General features: G+C 49.3%; 1 protein-coding gene across 1 annotated transcript in view; it reads right to left on the reverse strand.

Moving 5' to 3' along the window:
* pknox2 (pbx/knotted 1 homeobox 2) overlaps nt 1–22715 on the reverse strand; it is a 169534-nt gene that overhangs the window by 40599 nt on the left and 106220 nt on the right. The gene's annotated exons all lie outside the window — the stretch shown is intronic.

The following is a 22715-nucleotide window of genomic DNA, read 5'->3' on the forward strand; positions in this document are numbered from 1 at the left end:
CCCTACATCCCCCACAACAAACCCCCTACATTCTTCCTCTGGCCACCATCGGCGCAGGCTAGATGGTCCTTGCAGGACTGGACATCTTGTGAACTTGGAGTGGACCTCTGGCTGAAGTCTGAGGCAGTTTTAGGCAGATTAGCGTGTAAGCAGTTTGAACTCTCCGTCGCCACACCTGGTGTCGCGTACGTAACCCATCGGTCACATCAGTTTTGGTGATGAACGTGGTCTCTCCGAGTCTTGCTGGTTGGTCCTTCACATTTACTGCTTGTAAAAATAAAGGTTCCTCTGTCCAATCAGAACTCTGGTTTTTACTGAAGTGTTCATGTTGACGTGCAAATAAAAGGTCATATAACCATCAAAATCAATGGATGAGCGGTCTATTCTGTTGCCTACCAACACGGGGCTCGCCGGTTCGAATCCCCGTGTTACCGTCCCTACAGACACAATTGGCCGTGTCTGCGGGTGGGAAGCCGGATGTGGGTATGTGTCCTGGTTGCTGCACTAGCGCCTCCTCTGGTCAGTTTGGCCCTGTTCGGGGGAGGGGGACTGGGGGGAATAGCGTGATCCTCCCACGCGCTACATCCCCCTGGTGAAACTCCTCACTGTCAGGTGAAAAGAGGCGGCCGGTGACTCCACATGTATGGGAGGAGGCATGTGGTAGTCTGCAGCCCTCCCCGGATCAGCACATCAGGATCGGGGTGGAGCAGCGACTGGGATGGCTCGGAAGAGTGGGGTAATTGGGGGGGGGGGAATAAGAATCGATGGCTGATGTTTTCTTTCCAGGAGGTTTTTTAATAACAGTGGTGAAGTGGACTCGAGTCTTTATTTTGACAAAAGACAGCGAAAACAAGAAAACACAAATGGCCAACGATCTTGTGCAAACAGAAACATAAATGTGTGTGGACCTCCTTTCTCGTCTGAAGCCAAGCAGTGAGGAAACCCATAAAAGTGCACGTCTGAAAGAAACAGCCAATAAACCACTTGAGCTTTGACACAGTTTCCTGCATCCGAGCGGAGGCTGAACAGCAACACACGCCGACCCGCTGAACGGACGAGCCGCGGCCCGCTGGAAGCCCATCAAACAGTGTGGGCCAGTAGGCCTTCGGGGAAGCGGCGGAGGGGTCGGGACGCACGGCGCGGTCGGAGCGCGGGTTTACAGCACATTACTCGGGCGGACATGCGCGAAGGCAAACACGACCGCTGGAAACACCATCCACGGGCACGTCCGCATCAAAATCCGCTGGCGAGGAAGCGCCTCTCGCCTTTCTACGCCCCAACACATCTCCCCTTGATGACTACCCTCCCTCAGCGAGCGCATACCCATAAACACAAACACGCCGGGGTCCCTTCGAATTCCTCCGTCTGTAGGGGTTGAGCAAATGTCAGCATGAAAGCGTGTTAACCTCCCCACACATACACACTAAAACCCTGTCTCCACGCAGAAGACATGGCTGACCAGCGTGAGAGATGCTTTCAGCGCAGGCCCGCTGCGGGGGGGAGCCAATGATAATAAGCCCCATATGGGGCTCTGCAGCAAAACATTGGCCTGTTTATAAAAGGATCCCACCACTGTCAAGGGAGTCAATAAATCCCATCTCTGTGAATGCTGTTTTTGTTGTTTCCATACTTGGCAACCCTGTAAAGAAAATATACACATCGATGTTTGTTTTAACCGCTAAGCGACGTGTCGAGACCGGGCCCTGTGCGGCACACGGGTCTGGTTCTGGAAGAGCGTGGTGTTGAGGCTGTTTAAGAAATCGACGGTTTTCTCCTATATTGGATTTGTCACCACGTCAAACCAGAACCTGACAGCAATACACACCCTTTTGTGTACAGGAATATGCAAAACAGCCCGTTGTTCACGTCCGTACAAAAATGAAGGGTATAAAGTGCAGAGCTTTAATAAGTCTAAAAAAAAGAATTTGCATAATGCATGGACATGCTAGTTCCAATATCGCTGAACACAAGATACATTTAAGCCAAGCTGGAGGTAACATGGGGATTCGAACCGGCGATCCCCATGTTGGTAGGCAATGGAACAGACCGCTACGCTAGCCGGACGCCCCGACAAAAACATATATCTAAAAACTACAAGAACACAAATCAAACTACAAAAAACAAAATCACTGTCCAAGAGAACGAACGCCAGGATGACTGCCAGAACCGCCAGTCTGCATGGGCTAGCAGCTAGCTTAGCCTGCCCCGATTCCACGTCCCGTCACACCGCCCTCGGTGTTTCCTCCTGCTCAAGGCAACACCGTGGTCCCTGGGCCCACCAGACGCAGCAGACCAGGCTCCCCAGCCGATCCGCCAGCTCTCCCAGTCAGACACTTTCGATACACCGCCCCGCACTCCACATGACGACACCAAAACCAGTCAAGGCCACCACCAGACCGCCCTCGGTGTTATCAGAACCGCCGGTCTGCATGGGCTAGCAGCTAGCTTAGCCTGCCCCGATTTCACGTCCTGTCACACCGCCCTCGGTGTTTCCTCCTGCTCAAGGCAACACCGTGGTCCCTGGGCCCACAGGACACAGCAGACCAGGCTCCCCCAGCCAATCCAGCCCCAGCTCTCCCAGCCAGACACTTTCGATACACCGCCCCGCACTCCACACGACGACACCAAAAACAGTCAAGGCCACCACCAGACCGCCCTCGGTGTTATCAGAACTGCCGGTCTGCATGGGCTAGCAGTTAGCTCAGCCTGCCCCGCTTCTGCATCCTGTCAGACCGCCCTCGGTGTTTCCTCCTTGGGCACAGCTCCGGGCAGGGCCGTGGTCCCTGGGCCCACAGGACACAGCAGACCGGGCTCCCCGAGCCGATCCAGCCCCAGCTCTCCCAGCCATCAAACGAAGACAAAACCCAGACACAGATGTGGACAAAGACACTGCATGGACGGTATCGGGGGAGGCCGCTGCAAACGTGGATTGGCTCTGCCAACTTCCCACACCAGAAGTGGAACAATAAAAGGAATTTAGAAGACACTTTAATAAATGTTGCTTTACACCCTTTGGCCTGTGTGAATGAGCTGAGTATGGCTCTTATGTGGTCGGTGTAAACGTTCAATGTCTCGATTCTTTATGTTGAGCACTTACACGGGTGGAAAACAGTTAACCCAAATTAACTTGGACATTTTTGAAAAAAGAAAAAAAAAACCTATCCATCTTCCTGTGCTCATCTATAGGAAGACTCGGCTTCTACCAGTGGTGCACATAACAGCAGAAAGTCCAAAAACAACCGTCCCTACCAAGATCCCCGTAAGACACACAATCTAGATGGGTCTTTGAAATGTCTCAACTCAACTGGCTAATTATCTTCTCGCTCATTTCTTCATTCACTGTTTACGAGTCTGAAGATGAAGGAAACTGAGCATCTCACCAAGTTGGTATTCAATCAGTTATTAAAAAGGAGCACTAAAGCCCACAAAGGCCTCCTGATTAAAAAAGAGAAACTAAAATTAAAAACACTAATTCTCCATACTCCTCTTCCTTCACAGGGATAGGCTTGCAGCAGGCTGCCTTTGCATTGTTTTTCACTTTCTGGGAGCTAATGACTCCTGAGAGCTGAGTCTGTACTCTGAATAAAGTTCACCGGTTAGCCCACACATTATTCAATTATTCATTTGTTTGTTGTCAGCTGTGTAGGTACACACACACACAACTTTGTCTTTGACAACGGTTTGCTAGCGGTGAACGCTGACGAACGTTCTTCCTGAGTTTAGCCCGTGTTGACCACATGCACCGCAGTGCACCTTGCCTGGAAACACCTCTCATCAGCATGGCTCTGGAGGCACAGCGGGTCGTCTAGTAATCAGAAGGGTCCCGGTTCGACCCCCGGCTCCTGCAGAGAGCGTGCCGAAGTGTCCTTGAGCAAGACACGGAACCCCTAACTGCTCCTGATGAGCAGGGTGGTGCCATCAGTGTGTGGATGTGTGTGATGGGTGTGAGATGGGTGCATGTGAGGCGTACACAGTGAAGCCCCGTGAGTGGTGTGGGTGGTGGGACTAGAAAAGTGCTGTATACATGTAGTCCGTTTACCATGATATAGATATTTCTCTGTTAACTTGGGTGGGTCAATAGTCCTCTGAGCACAATTTAAATATGGGATAATCAACGTTGATCACTGACCCGTCAGTGGTTTTAACGTTTTGGCTGATCAGTGCACATTTTTCATAATGTCTCTGATCAGCTAACCGGCGACACGCTGACTTTGAAAGTTTCAACGTCAGCGTGTCGGCAATTTTAATCCTTACATCACTCACCGGTCTTCTCAAAACTCTGAGTATCTTTTGTTTTCCAGACGTCCATTTATGATTTTTATTTATGGATGCCTCACTCTACTGATCATTCTGAAGAACTGAATTGGCAGAGACCAATATTAAGTCCTGCGAGCTGATAAATGAGCCCCCTGACAACATCCCCACTCGCAGGCACACCGACAGTGAACACGCCGCCATTTGCAAATTAGTTGTGTGCACCACAACAGTTACAAGTTACAGAAACCTTGTTCACAATTACACTTTGAGAGGCAAATGGAAACACATCCTTGTGTTGCACATAGTACTTTTGTTTTTAGCACTGGTTCAGACACGCTGGTTTGAATTAAATACAATGCAGAATATCGGGGGGTGGGGGGGGCGGGCGGGGGGACTCACACACTTAGTATGTTGATGCAATTTGCACATTAATAATTGAAAACTGAAATATTTTGATAGGCTACTTGTTTACATGCATTAAAATTTAAAAGTTTTTGAACATCAAGTAATAACAGATTATTATAAATGCCACGACACACATTAGCACAACTTCTGCTACACATTCGCACAACATCCACAGCTTCTGCTACACATTCGCACAACATCCACAGCTTCTGCTACACATTCGCACAACATCCACAGCTTCTGCTACACATTCGCACAACATCTACAGCTTCTGCTACACATACATCCCAATATGGACTCGTGTTTTCCTCCTCTGGTTCGGGCTTTTTGTTCTTGAAAATCATCACTGCTTTTGCAAATGAAACGTGCCATAAGGCGGTATCCTACTCAGAAAGATACTCTTGGTGCATCCAGGCAGTGTAGTGGTCTATTTCGTTGCCAACCAACATGGGGATCGCCAGTTCGAATCCTCGTGTTACCTCCGGCTTGGTCGGGCGTCCCTACAGACACAATTGGCTGTGTCTGTGGGTGGGAAGCCAAATGTGGGTATGTATCCTGGTCACTGCACTAGCGCCTCCTCTGGTCAGTCGGGGTGCCTGTTCAGTGGGGAGGGGGAACTGGGGGGAATAGCGTGATCCTCCCACGCACTACATCCCCCTGGTGAAACTCCTCACTGTCAGGTGAAAAGAAGCGGCTGGTGACTCCACATGTATGGGAGGAGGCATGTGGTAGTCTGCAGCCCTCCCCGGATCGGCAGAGGGGCTGGAGCAGCAGAGACCGGGACGGCTCAGAAAATAGGGCAATTGGCCAAGTACAATTGGGGAGAAAAAGAGGGGGAAACCCCAACCCCCCTCAAAAAAAGATGTTCTTACTTAAAGGAGGAATAAGACTAGTATATTCAACTCCTCATACTGTTCATAGTCCAACTGAATCCTTCCAATAAATCTGCAGACACATCTGATCAGAATATCCAAATAAACCAACAGGGGAGCCAGTTCACTGTCAGCTCCACTAGCAGCGGGTTGCTTTGGAGGACACACAACATAAAGCTGTCACGAAAAAGTAGTCCTGTCATAAGACATGTGGAGACCCGGTGATGCAGGAGTAAGGTAAACAGGGACTAGTCCTGTCATAAGACATGTGGAGACCCGGTGATGCAGGAGTAAGGTAAACAGGGACTAGTCCTGTCATAAGACATGTGGAGACCCGGTGATGCAGGAGTAAGGTAAACAGGGACTAGTCCTGTCATAAGACATGTGGAGACCCGGTGATGCAGCAGTAAGGTAAACAGGGACTAGTCCTGTCATAAGACATGTGGAGACCCGGTGATGCAGGAGTAAGGTAAACAGGGACTAGTCCTGTCATAAGACATGTGGAGACCCGGTGATGCAGCAGTAAGGTAAACAGGGACTAGTCCTGTCATAAGACATGTGGAGACCCGGTGATGCAGCAGTAAGGTAAACAGGGACTAGTCCTGTCATAAGACATGTGGAGACCCGGTGATGCAGGAGTAAGGTAAACAGGGACTAGTCCCGTCATAAGACATGTGGAGACCCGGTGATGCAGGAGTAAGGTAAACAGGGACTAGTCCTGTCATAAGACATGTGGAGACCCGGTGATGCAGCAGTAAGGTAAACAGGGACTAGTCCCGTCATAAGACATGTGGAGACCCGGTGATGCAGGAGTAAGGTAAACAGGGACTAGTCCCGTCATAAGATATGTGGAGACCCGGTGATGCAGGAGTAAGGTAAACAGGGACTAGTCCTGTCATAAGACATGTGGCGACCCGGTGATGCAGGAGTAAGGTAAACAGGGACTAGTCCTGTCATAAGACATGTGGCGACCCGGTGATGCAGGAGTAAGGTAAACAGGGACTAGTCCCGTCATAAGACATGTGGAGACCCGGTGATGCAGCAGTAAGGTAAACAGGGACTAGTCCTGTCATAAGACATGTGGAGACCCGGTGATGCAGCAGTAAGGTAAACAGGGACTAGTCCTGTCATAAGACATGTGGAGACCCGGTGATGCAGGAGTAAGGTAAACAGGGACTAGTCCTGTCATAAGACATGTGGAGACCCGGTGATGCAGGAGTAAGGTAAACAGAGACTTTTGAAGAGGCTAGCCAGCTTTGATTCAGACAATGTGGAGCGACAAGCTTAGAGTGTTTCTAGATGTGTCTAATAAAGACACTCCGAGCATATTCTGACACCTCTCCCAGAGCGCCGCTGCTTCGGCTGACCAGGCGGTCCATCCTGCAGGGGTCGGGGCTGCAGACAAGAGACCGGACTTGTTTGGCCCAAGTCTGTGCCTCACATGCTGTATCTGACAAGACATGGACTGCCACAGAAATACCTTTGTGTGCTGACCCAAAGCCACACGGGACACGTGTTCCAGCTGGTTGTCATAACAACCGTGTTATAAGTTTTCAAGTCCCTTTTTGAGTCGAGGCTGATTGACTCAAAATGCTTTTGTGTCGCCAGAGACGAGTGGGTAAAGCCAAGACACATCTCTGTGAAGCTCAACCAGCCTGGACACGGACCGACTTCTCTAACGCCCCTTTCCCGCTACACGGTACCGGCTCAACTTGACCCGGTTCACTCCTGTGTTGTTTTCCAGTACCGTAACAGTACCCCCCCCCGGTGTAGCTGCTCATGTCGGCTCTCCATTTTTGTCAATTTCAAAATGGACTTTAAGGATAACTCCGCTTCGACCACTTCGGTATTTAGAAAGGCCGGCTGATATCCCATGCCCGCACTGATGACGCAGTGACGCGTTTCTCTGACCAATCAGAGGTCTGCATTGATCTTGGTACCCGCTCCAGTCTTGTTGGAACCTCCACAAAGGCGGTACGGTTACCAAAATGCCGGTACCGTCCAGTAATGGAACACGAAAAAAGGGCGAGTCGAGTCGAGTCGAGCCGAGCCGAGCCGAGCCGGTACCATGTAGTGGAAAAGGGGCGTTAGTGGAGGGTGAAAATCTATTAAAAACCTTTACAAGTGCAGCAATTTAATGAGGCTTGCGTCTCAATTTATAGACAGTTGTGTGTGTCTGTGTGTGTGTGTGTGTGTGTGTGTGCGTGCGAGGTGCTGTAAACTAGCTCTCCCCCGCGTGCAAGCGAGTCAGGAAGGAAGAGGAGAAAAGCCTCAGGAGCTCCAAAAAGCAGTGTGCATCTTGCAGGGGGGGGGGCGGGGGGGGAGGGGGGCAAGCAGTGAATTGGACTCTTTCCCCCCCCACCCCTCCTCTTCGCCTTCTACCACCCGCAGCCACTCCAAAGATGGCTGCTCACATCAAAGAAAGCCTTCCATCTCAGAGGAGCTTAGAAATTCAGCCCTGGGCCTGGTGAGGACTTTACAGCAGCGTGCCTCAGGGCTGAGCACGGGGGCTGAGCACCGACCGAGACAGCGGCGGTGGATACCCGCCAGCGGGAAGGAGGCGCCAGGAAGCCGGGGCAGAGCTCTGTCACGGGTTTAGGCCTGACTGAGCACAGCGTTGCAGGGCAGCTCGTGTCTCTTAGCTTGACAAATCTGGCGGTTTGTTGTCGGTGCGCTGCATCACACCCAGAGACTGCCAGGCTCAATTACGACGCCTGTATTTTGAATAATTTACTTCATACATAAATGATACAAGCTCATTATAAGCACGCATCAATGTTGCAGAGGAGCGAGCCGGGCGAGGAGGATTTTTTTCCACTTGATGTCTCCGCTGATGTAGAAGTCAGTCGTGTCTTATTAGTCCTTTATTTTTTTATGCCAATAAACGCCATGTGCTACTGAGGGCATTTACATAACTGGACATAAGTGTACAATTTGGGACCGATGTCCCTTGTGTGAAGACTGATGATCAAAAAAAAGGGGGAACCAAAAATGTAACACAACACATTGGTTTTTTTCTTGTTGAAATGAAAAGAAAAGCTATCTGCAGGTCACATTCAAACCTCTACTAACTGTATACATTTCAGTTCAACCGACTGTCTGTTAATCTTATAGCATGATAAGATGTGTGCAGATCCCCCCCCCCCCCAATTGTACCCGGCCAATTACCCCACTCTTCTGAGCCGTCCCGGTCTCTGCTCCACCCCCTCTGCTGACCAGGGGAGGGCTGCAGACTACCACATGCCTCCTCCCATACATGTGGAGTCACCAGCCGCTTCTTTTCACCTGACAGTGAGGAGTTTCACCAGGGGGACGTAGTGCGTGGGAGAATCACGCTATTCCCCCAGCCCCCCCCCCCCAAACAGGCACTTCAACTGACCAGAGGAGGCGCTAGTGCAGTGACCAGGACACATACCCACATCCGGCTTCCCACCGGCAGACACGGCCAATTGTGTCTGTAGGGACGTCCAACCAAGCCGGAGGTAACACGGGGATCCGAACCGCCGATCCCCATGTTGGTAGGCAACGGAATAGACCGCTTCGCTTCGCTACCGGCACCTCCCAGATTTTTTTTTTAAATTGGAAAGTTGCATAAATTCTTAATAACCTAGAATCACTTTGAAATATTGTGCTCAGTTCAACTAGATTCCTTGACAAATACTACCACTGCTACAACAACAAATACTATCAGTACGATTGGTAGTATACTGCCAGTAGTACCACTACTACACCACCACCGCTAACGAGCCCCATCCCAAATGTCATGTTTTTACACTTTGAAGATTCTTCGGCAATTTTCTGCAAAGCTCTGCAGGCTTTACTTCCACGGTGAGCTATCATTTTTACTCTTCTCCCGGAGTCCTTCCAAACGATGTGAAGGAACGTCCTCATATTTATTTTATCAATGTGCAAATGAAGCATGAAACAGCGAAGATGGCTTATTTTTTAATTCTTGCAAATGCAGTATTAAATTGAAATGGAACAGAAGTACAACTGCTTAAAGTCCCAGAACATGACATGCTGATTGATATGCCAATTTTTACTATTTTTTGGGATTATCGGTGGAAATGTTAATGTTTCCAAAACACTGGCCTCTCGCTGTAACGTCACCTCAGCCTTTGGATGCTGAAGCCTTAAACTGGGATCAGACTGCACGATATTTTGGTCTTTCACGATGGTCACCGTGTCAGATTAGTCAATCATAGTGCCATAAATTCTTGCCGTGTCTTGGCCAAGAGACTGGCAACACTACACGTATGACCCCGACCAATCATCGCATGCTGCCTTTCACGAGCTTGTGAGAGTTCATAGGTCATCGGGGAGGAGGGTCAAGAAATTGTCCATCATGGCTCCAGAAATGCCATGTATCATGATGCTGGCCGTCTTGTGTTCCGAAACGAAGAAGATAGGAAGGAAAAGAAGACGGTGGACACTGTTGTGGCTAGTGCTACTGGGGAATGCTAACCTAGCATAGCTTAACCAGCTGCTCACCGGGTTGCTGAAGTGTCTCCGCTATTTCTCGCCTGCATTTAGCCTATCTTTTTTGACTGTCATGGTCCTCCCTCGAGGAAAGGTCAAAAAGACAGGGATATTTCTTCCTCCTTTGACCCCCCCCTCCCTTTTCTCTCCCCAATTGTATCCGTCCAATTACCCCACTCTTCTGAGCCGTCCCGGTCTCTGCTCCACCCCCTCTGCTGATCCAGGGAGGGCTGCAGACTACCACATGCCTCCTCCCATACATGTGGAGTCACCAGCTCCTTCTTTTCACCTGACAGTGAGGAGTTTCACCAGGGGGACGTAGCATGTGGGAGGATCACGCTATTCCCCCCAGTTCCCCCTCCCCCCTGAACAGAGGAGGCGCTAGTCCAGCAACCAGGACACATGCCCACAGCCGGCTTCCAACCCGCAAACACGGCCAGTTGTGTCTGTAGGGGCGCCCGACCAAGCCGGAGGTAACACAGGGATTTGAACCAGCAATCCCCATGTTGGTAGGCAAGGGAATAGACCACCACGCTACCCAGATGCCCCTGACAGGGGTATTTTGTCGCCACTGCTCAACCAACCTTTCCTCGGTTTCATCGCTCCGCCTGACAGCAGCAACAGCCATGTTTCATATGTGCACCAGAGAGCACGCTGTCATCTTATTCGGATCAGGTCACAGAATAGAGATCCTAGAGATACGATCTCTATTCTGTGGACTAGGCAGGAAATACAAAGAATTCTGACATGCTGGACTTGTCGTCGGGGTGTCGTGGGGCGTCCCAGACGCCACATCACTGTTCTTCAATTATGTCACACTACACAGGGTAAAGACACCTGTTCATCATTCCCCATTGGGCCCGACGCTGGAAATCTGTCGGCGATGACAAAATCGTGTCAAAACCGGGCTGAAATTGTGTAGTCTGATCCCGCATGAGCGGTGCTGAGAGCGTATCCCGTTTATAGGCTGATATAGCCAATACAATGCCAGGACATTCAAAGCTCAGTCAATACAGAAAGACACATATTGGCAACAATAGTCATAAATAACTCTTTTTTTTGAGAGACGAAAAGGAAAAACTCTAAATCTGAAGGTAAGATCTGAACCCAGGCCAACAAACAGAGCTTTGGGCCTCCGTAGCACTCGGCTCAGCGCTCATACAAAAACACTTTACTGAAAATGTTTTAATTGATATAATGACGTGTGTGTGTATACTTTTTTTGTTTGCTTTAACACGTAGCCCTCGACACATTTCTTTAAAGAGAGGAATACCGACAGAGTGGACAACTGTTTCTGCACGTGCATATGTGCCTTCGTGTTCTTCCAAAGACCAGAGCTGCTGTGAGGGTTCCTTTATCTACACGTTCATTAGGGCTGATCAGTTACGAGGAAACAGAGGAAGAGCTTGTTGACAGGTCTTTCATCATCTCTTATTTGCGCGCCCATTTCTACCAATTTATGCCTAATACGTAAGTGACAGCACACACGTCTTCTCCCAGTCTGAAATGTCACTGAGTCTATCAGCAGAGGCCAAGGCTCGGGCATGAAGGTCACTAGTAACTCTGATATTCACAGTACTACATAGCGTGATATGGAGTGGTGTACTGTAGTTTGTCCAAGGCGTTGTCATGATTCATGAGGGTAAAATGCTAAAAGTTAGTAACAAGGGACATGTGGAGATTGGTCAGCACCGGCTAGGTTCAGTTTTTCAGGTAGGGCTCTGCACCACCGCTTGTTTAAAACCATAAGTGACAGCGATGGTTGCTGGAGAACTATAAATTACACAAGAATAGCTGGACAAACTGTCAAAAGGTTTGAGTCTACATTGTTAAGACATGTAGTGGATGTCATGCAAGACTTTAGGGGGAAAAGGGTTCAAAGTGGTTAGAATTAGTCAAAATTCTACTTTTTATAGATGGGTCGTTGTCATTAGAAGTATTATTAAAATCTAAGTTCGAAACCTTTTGGATTTGATTTAGCACCACTTCCAGTGTGGGAAGATGGTGGAGCAAATTCACGTTTGCACCAGCCTCACCCAGTACCGGTGTGGGAAGATGGCGGCGCAAATTCATGTTTGCGGCAGCTTCACCCTGTACCGTCCACGAAGTGTCTTTGTCCACATCTGCGTCTAAGTTTGTGTATTCGTTTGATGACTGGGAGAGCTGGTGCGGGACGGCTGGGAGAGCTCGGTCTGCTGTGTCCTGTGGGCCCAGGGACCACAGCCCTGCCTGGAGCTGTGCCCGAAGAGGAAACACCGAGGACGGTCTGACAGAACGCTGAAGCGGGGCAGGCTGAGCTAACTGCTAGCCCACACAGACGGGCACCTCCGTTAACACCAAGGGCAGTCTGGCGGCGGCCTCGCCTCGCCTTGACTGTGTTTTTAGTGTCGTCGTGCGGAGTGCGGGGAGGTAATAATAATAATCATTACATTTATATAGCGCTTTTCTAGACATGCAAAGTGCTTCACAGTGAAGGGGGTGACTCACCTCAACCACCACCAATGTGCAGCACCACCTGGGTGATGCACGGCAGCCATTTTGCACCAGAACGCTCACCACACATCAGCTTGAGGTGGAGAGGGAGGAATCATTGAGCCAATTACATGGGGGATGATGAGGTGGCCAGATGGAGAGAGCCAGGTTGGGAATTTTGCCAGGACACCGGGGACCCCTACTCTCTGTGGTAAGTGCCGTGGGATCTTGAATGACCACAGTGAGTCAGGACCTCGGTTTAACGTCTCATCTGAAGGACGGCACCTCCCACAGAAGTGTCCCCGTCACTGTTCTGTAGAGTAGTAATGCACTGGGGCATTGGGAGGTGTGTCAAAGGTGTTTGGCTGGGAGAGCTGGCGTTGGATCGGCCGAGGGAGCCCGGTCTGCTGCATCCTGTGGGCCCAGGGACCACGGCCCTGACCGGAGCTGTGCCTGAAGAGGAAACACTGAGGGCGGTCTGACAGGACGCGGAAGTGGGGCAGGCTAAGCTAACTGCTAGCCTGTGCAGACCGGCAGTTCCAACAGTCATCCTGGCTGGCGTTCGTTCTCCTGAACAGTGATTTTTTTTTTTAGTTTAGATATATGTCGTAGTTTGGGTATATGTGTTCTTGTAGTTTTTGGATATGTGTTTTTGTCTTTTTGTTGCACTGTTGTGGGCTGGGGGAAATGATATTTCGTTTTTCTTTCGCGCAAGTGCATGAAATGAAATGACACAAAGTGTTTCTGATTCTGAAAAATGCAAATAGTGTAAGACAAGGTATTGAACCAGCAGCTATGTATTATCACTTATATAAACCAGGTAAGAGATGTAAGCCAATCTGGCGTCTTTGACTGCCCTCTGCTAATTTTACATAAAGGACTTTCAATATGTGACAATATATTTCTGTCTTCTTTGACTTCCATTTCCTCTCGGCTCTCCTACACTCTCGTCTTGGTGGATGTAGGGAGGACACACTCGCTACTGAAAGGGAAGACCATCTCTGCAGCATTAGACTGCAGAGCTACGTACAGCATTAAAAATGGAACAGCTGCCATAAAAACATCCAAAAAATATATTAGCAGGGCCATGGTTAAAAGCAAGAGGCTGGATAGCCGTGCACATGTCGGGAGGTTGGGAGGGGTAAAAATGCGTCGAATAAAGCGGATTTGTGGTCTGATGCCCAAACTCGCCGTGTCTCAAGACTGGAGAGTGAGACTGAATAACAGAACAAACACCAGGGCAGTGTCCCTTAACATGCGGTGGATTTTGTACAAATTGAACAAGATTCAAGATGAAATCATAAAAACCCGCAGTGAACATCTGGGTTGGGTATTGGATATTGAAATACCCTAGGAAAATAAATCTGTCATAGCCGGCATAAAATAAGATAATCGTTCAGACAATTCCTTAATGATCTATTTTTCACTTTATTGGATCTATTAATTAGTATGCAGAGCAAGGGCACCTTACCATTTACTAAAAGCTGACATATTCGAATGATGGGAAGTGACCACTCAGGGTGGAAGAACAAGTTAACCCTTTCTTATGTATGACGTCAACCACCCCCCCCCCAACCAGACAGCCTCCGTTAGTGAATATGCACCCAGTCTAACGGGACGCTTCATCTAAGGGCAGTAGAACAACCATTGCTCAAGGAGGTCTCTGTGTTGCCTCCGGCTTGGTCGCCCGTCCCTACTGTGCCTGTGGGTGGGAAGCCGGATGTGGGTATGTGTCCTGGTCGCTGCACTAGCGCCTCCTCTGGTCGGTTGGGGCGCCTGTTCAGGGGGGAGTGGGGACTGGGGGGAATAGCGTGATCCCCCCATGTGCTACGTCCCCCTGGTGAAACTCCTCACTGTCAGGTGAAAAGAAGCGGCTGGCGACTCCACACGTATGGGAGGAGGCCGATCCGGGGAGGGCTGCAGACATGGTAGTCTGCAGCCCTCCCCGGATCGGCAGAGGGGGTGGAGCAGAGACCGGGACGGCTCAGAGAGCGGGGTGATTGGCCAGGTACAATTGGCTCTGTGTGTAACTGTAGTTGTAGTCCACTGACTTCCGGTTTCTCCTGCAGCGGTCATACCAGTTTTCTGTTTGCTGGCGTGGGCTGTTGACAATGTATTTTTCACGATGCCTGCAAGATTCACCATGGATAAATGTCAATCACATGCACACAACTGTCGACAAACCGTCATCCTCATAGCTGTGGACATAACTTGATGTGTACAACTTGAAACTTTTCACCGTTTGCTGGTGGGTGCAGGTGAAAGTTTGTCGACAACTCTGTGCATGTGGTTGACATTTATCCACGGTGAATCTTGCAGGCATCGTGAACAATATGCCATTGTCAATAGCACAGCACACACCAGCAAACAGGAAACCAGTATGGCCGCTGCAGGAGAAACCAGAAGTCAGTGGACTACAGTGATGCACAGAGGCGACCCGGGAGAAAAAGGGGGGAAAAGTCCCAAAAAAAAAGAAGGTCTCTACTCATAGCAACAAAAAAAAGAAAAGAAAAAACAATCTAGACTGTTGAGTACAATCTTGGCAAATTGATTGTTTTTAGTCAGAAATCAAGCATCTGTAAACTCAAATGCAACACAGTCTTGTGTGGTTCACAAGTTCACATAGACTTACTTAAGGAATGTCTTGGAACGAAAATCGGATCATCAGTGTTGCCAAGTAATTTTCTGGGTTTATGGTGGGAAATGATTGTGCCGATGCAAAACAGATTTCCAGTATCAAAATCAAATCACTGAAGTCCATGTCATGAGCCAAGGAAGGGAAAGAGGATCATGCAATTCCCATCGCACACACACACACACACACACACACACATACACTCACATTCTGTCTTCCAGGACACGAGCCTGTTTTCCCTGATACTATCGGGGAATCCCTCTCGTTTGCAGGGAGACATTTTCCTTCAGCAGGTCGGGCCTTGGCCCGGACCACGCTTTGAGTGAGTAACCATTTTCTGTGGAGGCCGTGAAGGAAGCAGGACAGGGGAAAGTTGTCCGCAGATAAACCCAGAGCACTTCCGTGTACGAAACGATAACTGACTCAAATAAGACACATCATAAGTTACTAGAACGTCAAGGCTGCCCTTTCATTTGACTATGAACGAACCAGTGGCGGCTGGTGCTAGAAATGTTGGGGGGGGGGCAATTGAGCTTGGAGCAGCCCACCTGACTGCTGCCCTAATGTCCACACAAGTTATTAAGAAAGACAATGTGGCCTATAGATTTTATCAGGGTTGGTAGACGGTGGATGATTGACAGTTGACTAGAGGCGTGGTGGTGGGTGTGAACATGATTGACAGCCACGAGAATTGTCCAATCACATTCGATCAAAAAACATTAAAACAATACCAAGTCACTGCCAATAAAAGTGGGGGTGTCTGGAAAATCTGAAGAAACCAATCAGACAGCAGCCTCAGGTCACCTGCTCGCCACAAGTCTGAGGGCTTACATAAGGTATGGTTTGGCCGGCGCCCCTCACCCAGGAAGTATATGTATTCAGACAGGAAGTATATGTATTCAGACAGGAAGTATATGTATTCAGACAGGAAGTATATGTATTCAGACAGGAAGTATATGTATTCAGATAGGAAGTATATGTATTCAGACAGGAAGTGTATGTATTCAGACAGGAAGTGTATGTATTCAGACAGGAAGTATATGTATTCAGACAGAAACCAACCAAACACCATTTGAACCAATATGTAATGCTGCTGACAGGCGCTCACAGACTGACAACACTCTTATTTCATCATTATTTGCATCATACAACTAAATCATATTTAACATGTTTAAGTAGATTTTCATCTCTTGATGTTTGAAGGGGGCGGCGCCCCAGCGCCCTGTACTGGCCAGCCGCCACAGGAATGAACATATGTGTGTCCTGAGCACTCAGACACTGCAACAGGAGGGCTCAGGCTGTTTTCACACCCCGACAACGGTTTGCAGAGGAGCAGAGATCATCTGGTCCTCAAAGTTGCTTTGGTTTGACGGTCCCGTCAAACGACGTGGCATTAACATAACACTGCACATCATCCACAACCCCAGCTGGGCCTCGCTGGCCATTTCAGAGGACATAACGGGTTTGGGTGACAGTCCGTTAAAATATACATCATCAACAGCCGTTCCCTTTCTCAAATGAGACCAGACTGCTTTTCATACCAACCACGAACCGAACTGCAATTTACACCAAGCGTACCCTAGACCCCTGTTTAAAGCGGACTCGGCAATCATTTTTGTGGTGCGTGCCTGAATTCAAAACAGCTTTCAAACTTGACTGAATGTTCCAAACAATAAAAGCAAACCGTTCTGGATCTGGGAAAGAAAAATCACCCCGAATGTGAAGCACCCCGACAACGGCGGTGATAACTCCCTTGTTCTCATTACCGACACGCAGAGCCGACCTGAAACTTACTCAACAATTCTGACTCTTCTGGACCTGCACTGGTCTTTTCTAGACCGCCACGGGTAGCGTGGCGGTCTGTTCCACTGCCTACCAACACGGGGATCGCCGGTTCAAATCCCCGTGTTACTCCCAGCTTGGTCGGGCGTCACTACAGACACAATTGGCCGTGTCTGTGGGTGGGAAGCCAGATGTGGGTATGTGTCCTGATCCCTGCACTAGCGCCTCCTCTGGTCGGCCGGGGCACCTGTTCGGGGGGGGGTGGGAACAGCGTGATCCTCCCACGCGCTATGTCCCCCTGGTGAAACTCCTCACTGTCAGGTGAAAAGAAGCGGCTGGTGACTCCACATGTATGGGAGGAGGCATTTGGTAGTCTGCAGCCCTCCCCGGATCAGCAGAGGGGGTGGAGCAGCAGAGACCGGGACGGCTCAGGAAGCGGGGTGATTGGCCAGGTACAATTGGAGAGAAAAAAAAAGGGGGGGGTGTCAACACTGGGTTTTCCAGAACATGTGCTCAGATTAGTGTGGATAGTCTGGAGTCTTTTACTCATTCCTGGTCAAGTGGGGGGGGGGGGGTTGGCTGGAGAGGACGTGGGATCAGGTGACTTCTGTCTGACTGCTGAGTTAACATGCATATGATGTAAACCTGACGCATTTCAGTTGGCTCACAACTGACAGACAGGCCTCACAGTTATTCTGTGTGAGGTAAGATGTTCCCAGGATGTATAGCCACCGGCACGTTTTCATTTGATGCTTCATCCGGACCATTTGTTGTTTGGTATGGCATGTCTTACATCAGCCACTACTACAGACACAAGTGCCCTGTTAACCCTCTACTGCACACATTCTGATGGTCCATGATACAAATTATTCTACGTCATTTCTTGGTTCATTTTGGGACATTTTATTGATGGTTTTTTTTTGGGACACCCCCCGCCCCTACACCCCAAAATATGTTTTCATCACCTAAGGACAACGTTGTGCGACAATGGTGTCTTTGTCCCTCCATCACCGGGCTGCACTACAGCTGTTAGCGGAGACACAAGCACTGAAAACCGGCCTCGCACCACCGAAGGTCCGTTCTGAGGCTCCAGACCGCTCGACTTCTGCCTGTAGCTGCACATCGAGTGTCTTTTCTGGCTGCGCTGCCCGACGAGCCGCTGCAGCGATGCAGCCTCGCTGGAGCCTTCCTGATCCACTTCTAAAAGCAGTTCTTCTGCGCTGGGAAACAGAGGTGTACATCACACTTTTTACACCTCACTTTGGGTGTTTCTGTGCACCCAGGAACCCTGCATCTTCCCTTCTTGGCCCACATTATTTGCCAGTGTGAGGTATTGTCCAAGTGGACATCCTGTTTAGGGATGGGAGCCGTGGGCCGCAGCTTCCTCCTCCCCTTATCGTACAACTTTGCCCTGAGGAAATCTACTACTACTACTACTACCACCACCACCACCACCACCACCACCACTACTACTACTACTACTACTACTACTACCACCACCACCACTACTACTACTACTACTACCACCACCACCACCACTACTACTACTACTACTACTACTACCACCACCACCACCACCACTACTACTACCACCACCACCACCACCACCACTACTACTACTACTACTACTACCACCACTACTACTACTACTACTACTACTACCACCACTACTACTACTACTACCACCACTACTACTACTGCTGCTACTACTACTACTACTAATACTTTCGGCTGCTCCCGTTAGGGGGCGCCACAGTAGATCATCCGTCTCCATCTCTTCCTGTCCTCTTCATCTTCCTCTGTCTCACCAGCCACCTGCATGTCCTCCCTCACCACCTCCATAAACCTCCTCTTTGGCCTTCCTCTTCTCCTCTTCCCTGGCAGCTCCATATTCAGCATCCTTCTCCCAGTATACCCAGCATCTCTCCTCCACACATGTCCAAACCATCTCTATCCTGTCTCTCTTGCTTTGTCTCCAAACCGTCCAACCTGAGCTGTCCCTCTAATATACTCATTCCTAATCCTGTCCTTCTTCATCACTCCCAGTGAAAATCTTATCATCTTCATCTCTGACACCTCCAGCTCCACCTCCTGTCTTTTCATCAGTGCCACTGTCTCCAAACCATACAACATAGCTGGTCTCACTACCATCTTGTAAACCTTCCCTTTAACTCTTCTGTCACAAATCACTCCTGACACTCTTCTCCACCCACTCCACCCTGCCTGCACTCTCTTCTTCACCTCTCTCCTGCACTCCCCGTTACTTTGGACAGTCGACCCCAAGTATTTAAACTCATCCACCTCCGTCACCTCTACTCCTTGCATCCTGACCATTCACACATAGGTATTCCGTCTTGCTCCTATTGACTTTCATTCCTCTTCTCTCCAGTGCATACCTCCACCTCTCCAGGCTCTCCTCCACCTGCACCCTACTCCCGCTACAGATCACAATGTCATCCACAATCATCATCATCCATGGAGACTCCTGCCTGATCTTGTCCGTCAACCTGTCCATCACCATTGCAAACAAGAAAGGGCTCAGAGCCGATGCTTGATGTAATCCCACCTCCACCTTGAACCCATCTGTCATTCCAACCACCCACCTCACCACTCTCACACTGCCCTCATACATATCCTGCACCACTCCTACATACTTCTCTGCTACTCCCGACTTCCTCATACAATACCACACCTCCTCTCTCAGCACCCTGTCGTATGCTTTCTCTAAATCTACAAATTCCACAAAGACACAATGTAACTCCTTTTTATTTCATCGCCCTGAGGCAATGGAGAAAAAATTGAATTTCTGAACATGCAAAATAAATAAACTTCATAAAACCTGACAAAGGGCTTCTCTACACCTTTATGCACGCACACATCTTTTTTATCAACAGTCCATCCATCCATCCATCCATTATCCAAGCCGCTTATCCCAATCGGGGTCACGGGATGCTGGAGCCTATCCCAGCAGTCATTGGGCGGCAGACGGGGAGACACCCTGGACAGGCTGCCAGGCCATCACAGGGCCAATACACACACACACACACACTAACACACACACCTAGGGATTTAGTATTAGTACGGCCGAGTCACCTGACCTACATGTCTTTGGACTGTGGGAGGAAACCGGAGCCCCCGGAGGAAACCCACACAGACACGGGGAGAACATGCAAACTCCACACACAGGATGACCCGGGACGACCCCTAAGATTGGACTACCCCAGGGTTCGAACCCGGGGCCTTCTTGCTGTGAGGCGACCGCGCTAACCACTGTACCACCGTGCCGCCTTAACAGGTCATGTCATTTTCAATAAGACTACTGAAGGAAATAACCTCACCTTCTTCTCACACCATGTGCCCCTGTGACCGTGTGTCAGAAAAGCAAGTCCCACCTTCAAATGATGCCTGGTAGTGATTCCCACACCTTATCAGACTGTTCTTTGGCACTTTTTTGACCATTTGGGTTGGTTGCAATCATTCCAGGGAACATGTCCTGGACAGGGGGCTTAAGAAAACCTGCTGCTGTGTGAGGGCAACACAGTGCAGTAGAGTCTACTGCACTGTGTTGCCCTCACACAGCAGACCCTAACCCTAACCCTAACCCTAACCCGAACCCTAACCCTAACCCTAACCCTAACCCTCCACTGAGTAGAGGGTTAACACGACAAAGAGCAAAAGCAAAAGTCTACCGGCAGCAGGATTTTAAATTAAAATTCCACCGACACCCTAAATGCAAGTCTCATTTATCAATGACAACTCATCATCCATTCAGCTTTTAATAGCCCGGGTTGTTTAAATTCTTTAAAAAATGAATCAGAAGAGTAATTACAGACAGAGTTGACGTTTCATTTCTACCTCAGCGTGTCTGTATTCATGCCTGAACACCGTGTCGGTGCATCCACACACCCAGGTTTGCATGTCTGTCCTCCTCCCCCAGCATGCCGTTCCAAGATTTATTCAAAAGCGCTTAAACAAAAATAAAATGGGGGCATCCAGGTAGCGTGGTGGTCTATTCCGGTACCTACCAACAGCGGGATCGCTGGTTCGAATCCCCTCTGCCGATCCAGGGAGGGCTGCAGACTACCACATGCCTCCTCCAATAAGTGTGGAGTCACCAGCCGCTTCTTTTCACCTGACAGTGAGGAGTTTCACCAGGGGGACGTAGCGCGTGGGAGGATCACGCTATTCCCCCCAGTTCCCCCTCAACAGGTGCCCCCGACCAACCAGAGGAGGTGCTAGTGCAGCAACCAGGACACATACCCACATCCGGCTTCTCACCTGCAGACACGGCCAAACATGTCTATAGGGACGCCCAACCAAGCCAGAGGTAACATGGCAACTCGAACCGGCGATCCCGCTGTTGGTAGGCAACGGAAAAGCCCACCACGCTACCCGGACGCCCCACAAACCACGCTTTCTATCAAGTTCAAATGACTTTAAGTGTGTAAGCTTACTGGATGTCGGGTGAGTCAACTGCAAAAAGTAGTTCCAAACCGAAATGTCCTTCAATTTAAAAGACTGAAATAACAACTGCCCCACTGGACCAGCTGAAACCCAGCGTGAAGGCTCGGCGACGGAAAGTTCCTCAATACCAAAGCGGTCACTGAAGTTTTGTCTGTAAAATCCTAAACGATCCTCAACAACGTTAACTGAAACCGTCCATTAATATATGGATGATCTGCTACACCTCTGACCCAACTGACTTTGTCCCACATCTTAACCACCCATGATCTTCAGAACTTGTCTGGGGGGGTAAAAATTAGATTCACAGAAGAGTAAATGATCTCTCATCGCCCCATCGCGTCGGCTTCCCGCCAGTCAAGACTGCGTTTTACGTCATCTGGCACAGAGAAATGTTTTGCCCGCCGTAACATCGAAGGTGTGACTGACCCATCTCCTGGGCAGGGAGAGCTCAAAGCATAAAATAAAATGCCCCCCCTGATAAACTGCAGGTACCTGAACTTATTTCAGGACCAATTTTTCTCCCGACATCTTTCTTTGCCACATTAAGTTGACGACATCAATCTGCATTTTGGCGGGGTGTGGGTGTGCGAGGGTGTGTGTAAGACTCTGAGGATATTTAAATCTTTGCTGCAGCGTGCAGGTTGCAGCACGGACCGGGCCTGCCAGTATTCCAGTTACTTGGAAGGAGATATGCATAAAACATGCACACTGGGTTTCAGACCCACTTTGCTGCCCTTGGCCACACTGATCTGCAATAACCCTCCTTTTAAAGCAGGCCAGATTGATTTTCACTTCCCAGTCTGGGGGTCTAACGGCCCTCGGTGACTTTAATGTTGACAGTTTATTTGCTGGCCTTGTGCGCTATCATAAAAGGTTTTCAGCAATGAGATTTGTATAGATATTTCCACGGTCATAACATCGCCAAACCTACTGCCCCCGCTTTGCATAGCACACACAAGCCTCTGGTATTGACTCGTAGCTCAAAGCCAAATTTGTTCATAAATGTGCTCAAGAACAAATTTGTTGCCGTCCTGAGATGTGTGTTTTCTTTTTCACGACTTCTCTGAAATAACAGAATTGACCATTAACCCGTCTCCCAGAAGCCCCATTATTCTGGCACTGCTGAGGAGAGTGAAATTGTACTGCATCTGCTCGTTAAGCAAAAATCAACTGCTTGACATGCTGACAGAATCAAACTAATCTTCTGTTTACGAACCCCTCAAGACAAATCCTCCTTTTGTTTATTTTATTTTCCCCCATTTTCTCCCCAATTGTACTTGGTCGATTACCCCACTCTTACGAGCCGTCCTGGTCTCTGCTCCACCCCCTCTGGCTGCAGACTACCACAT

Source organism: Lampris incognitus, chromosome 8 (assembly GCF_029633865.1).
Source record: "Lampris incognitus isolate fLamInc1 chromosome 8, fLamInc1.hap2, whole genome shotgun sequence".
In the NCBI taxonomy this organism is placed as follows: Eukaryota; Metazoa; Chordata; class Actinopteri; order Lampriformes; family Lampridae; genus Lampris; species Lampris incognitus.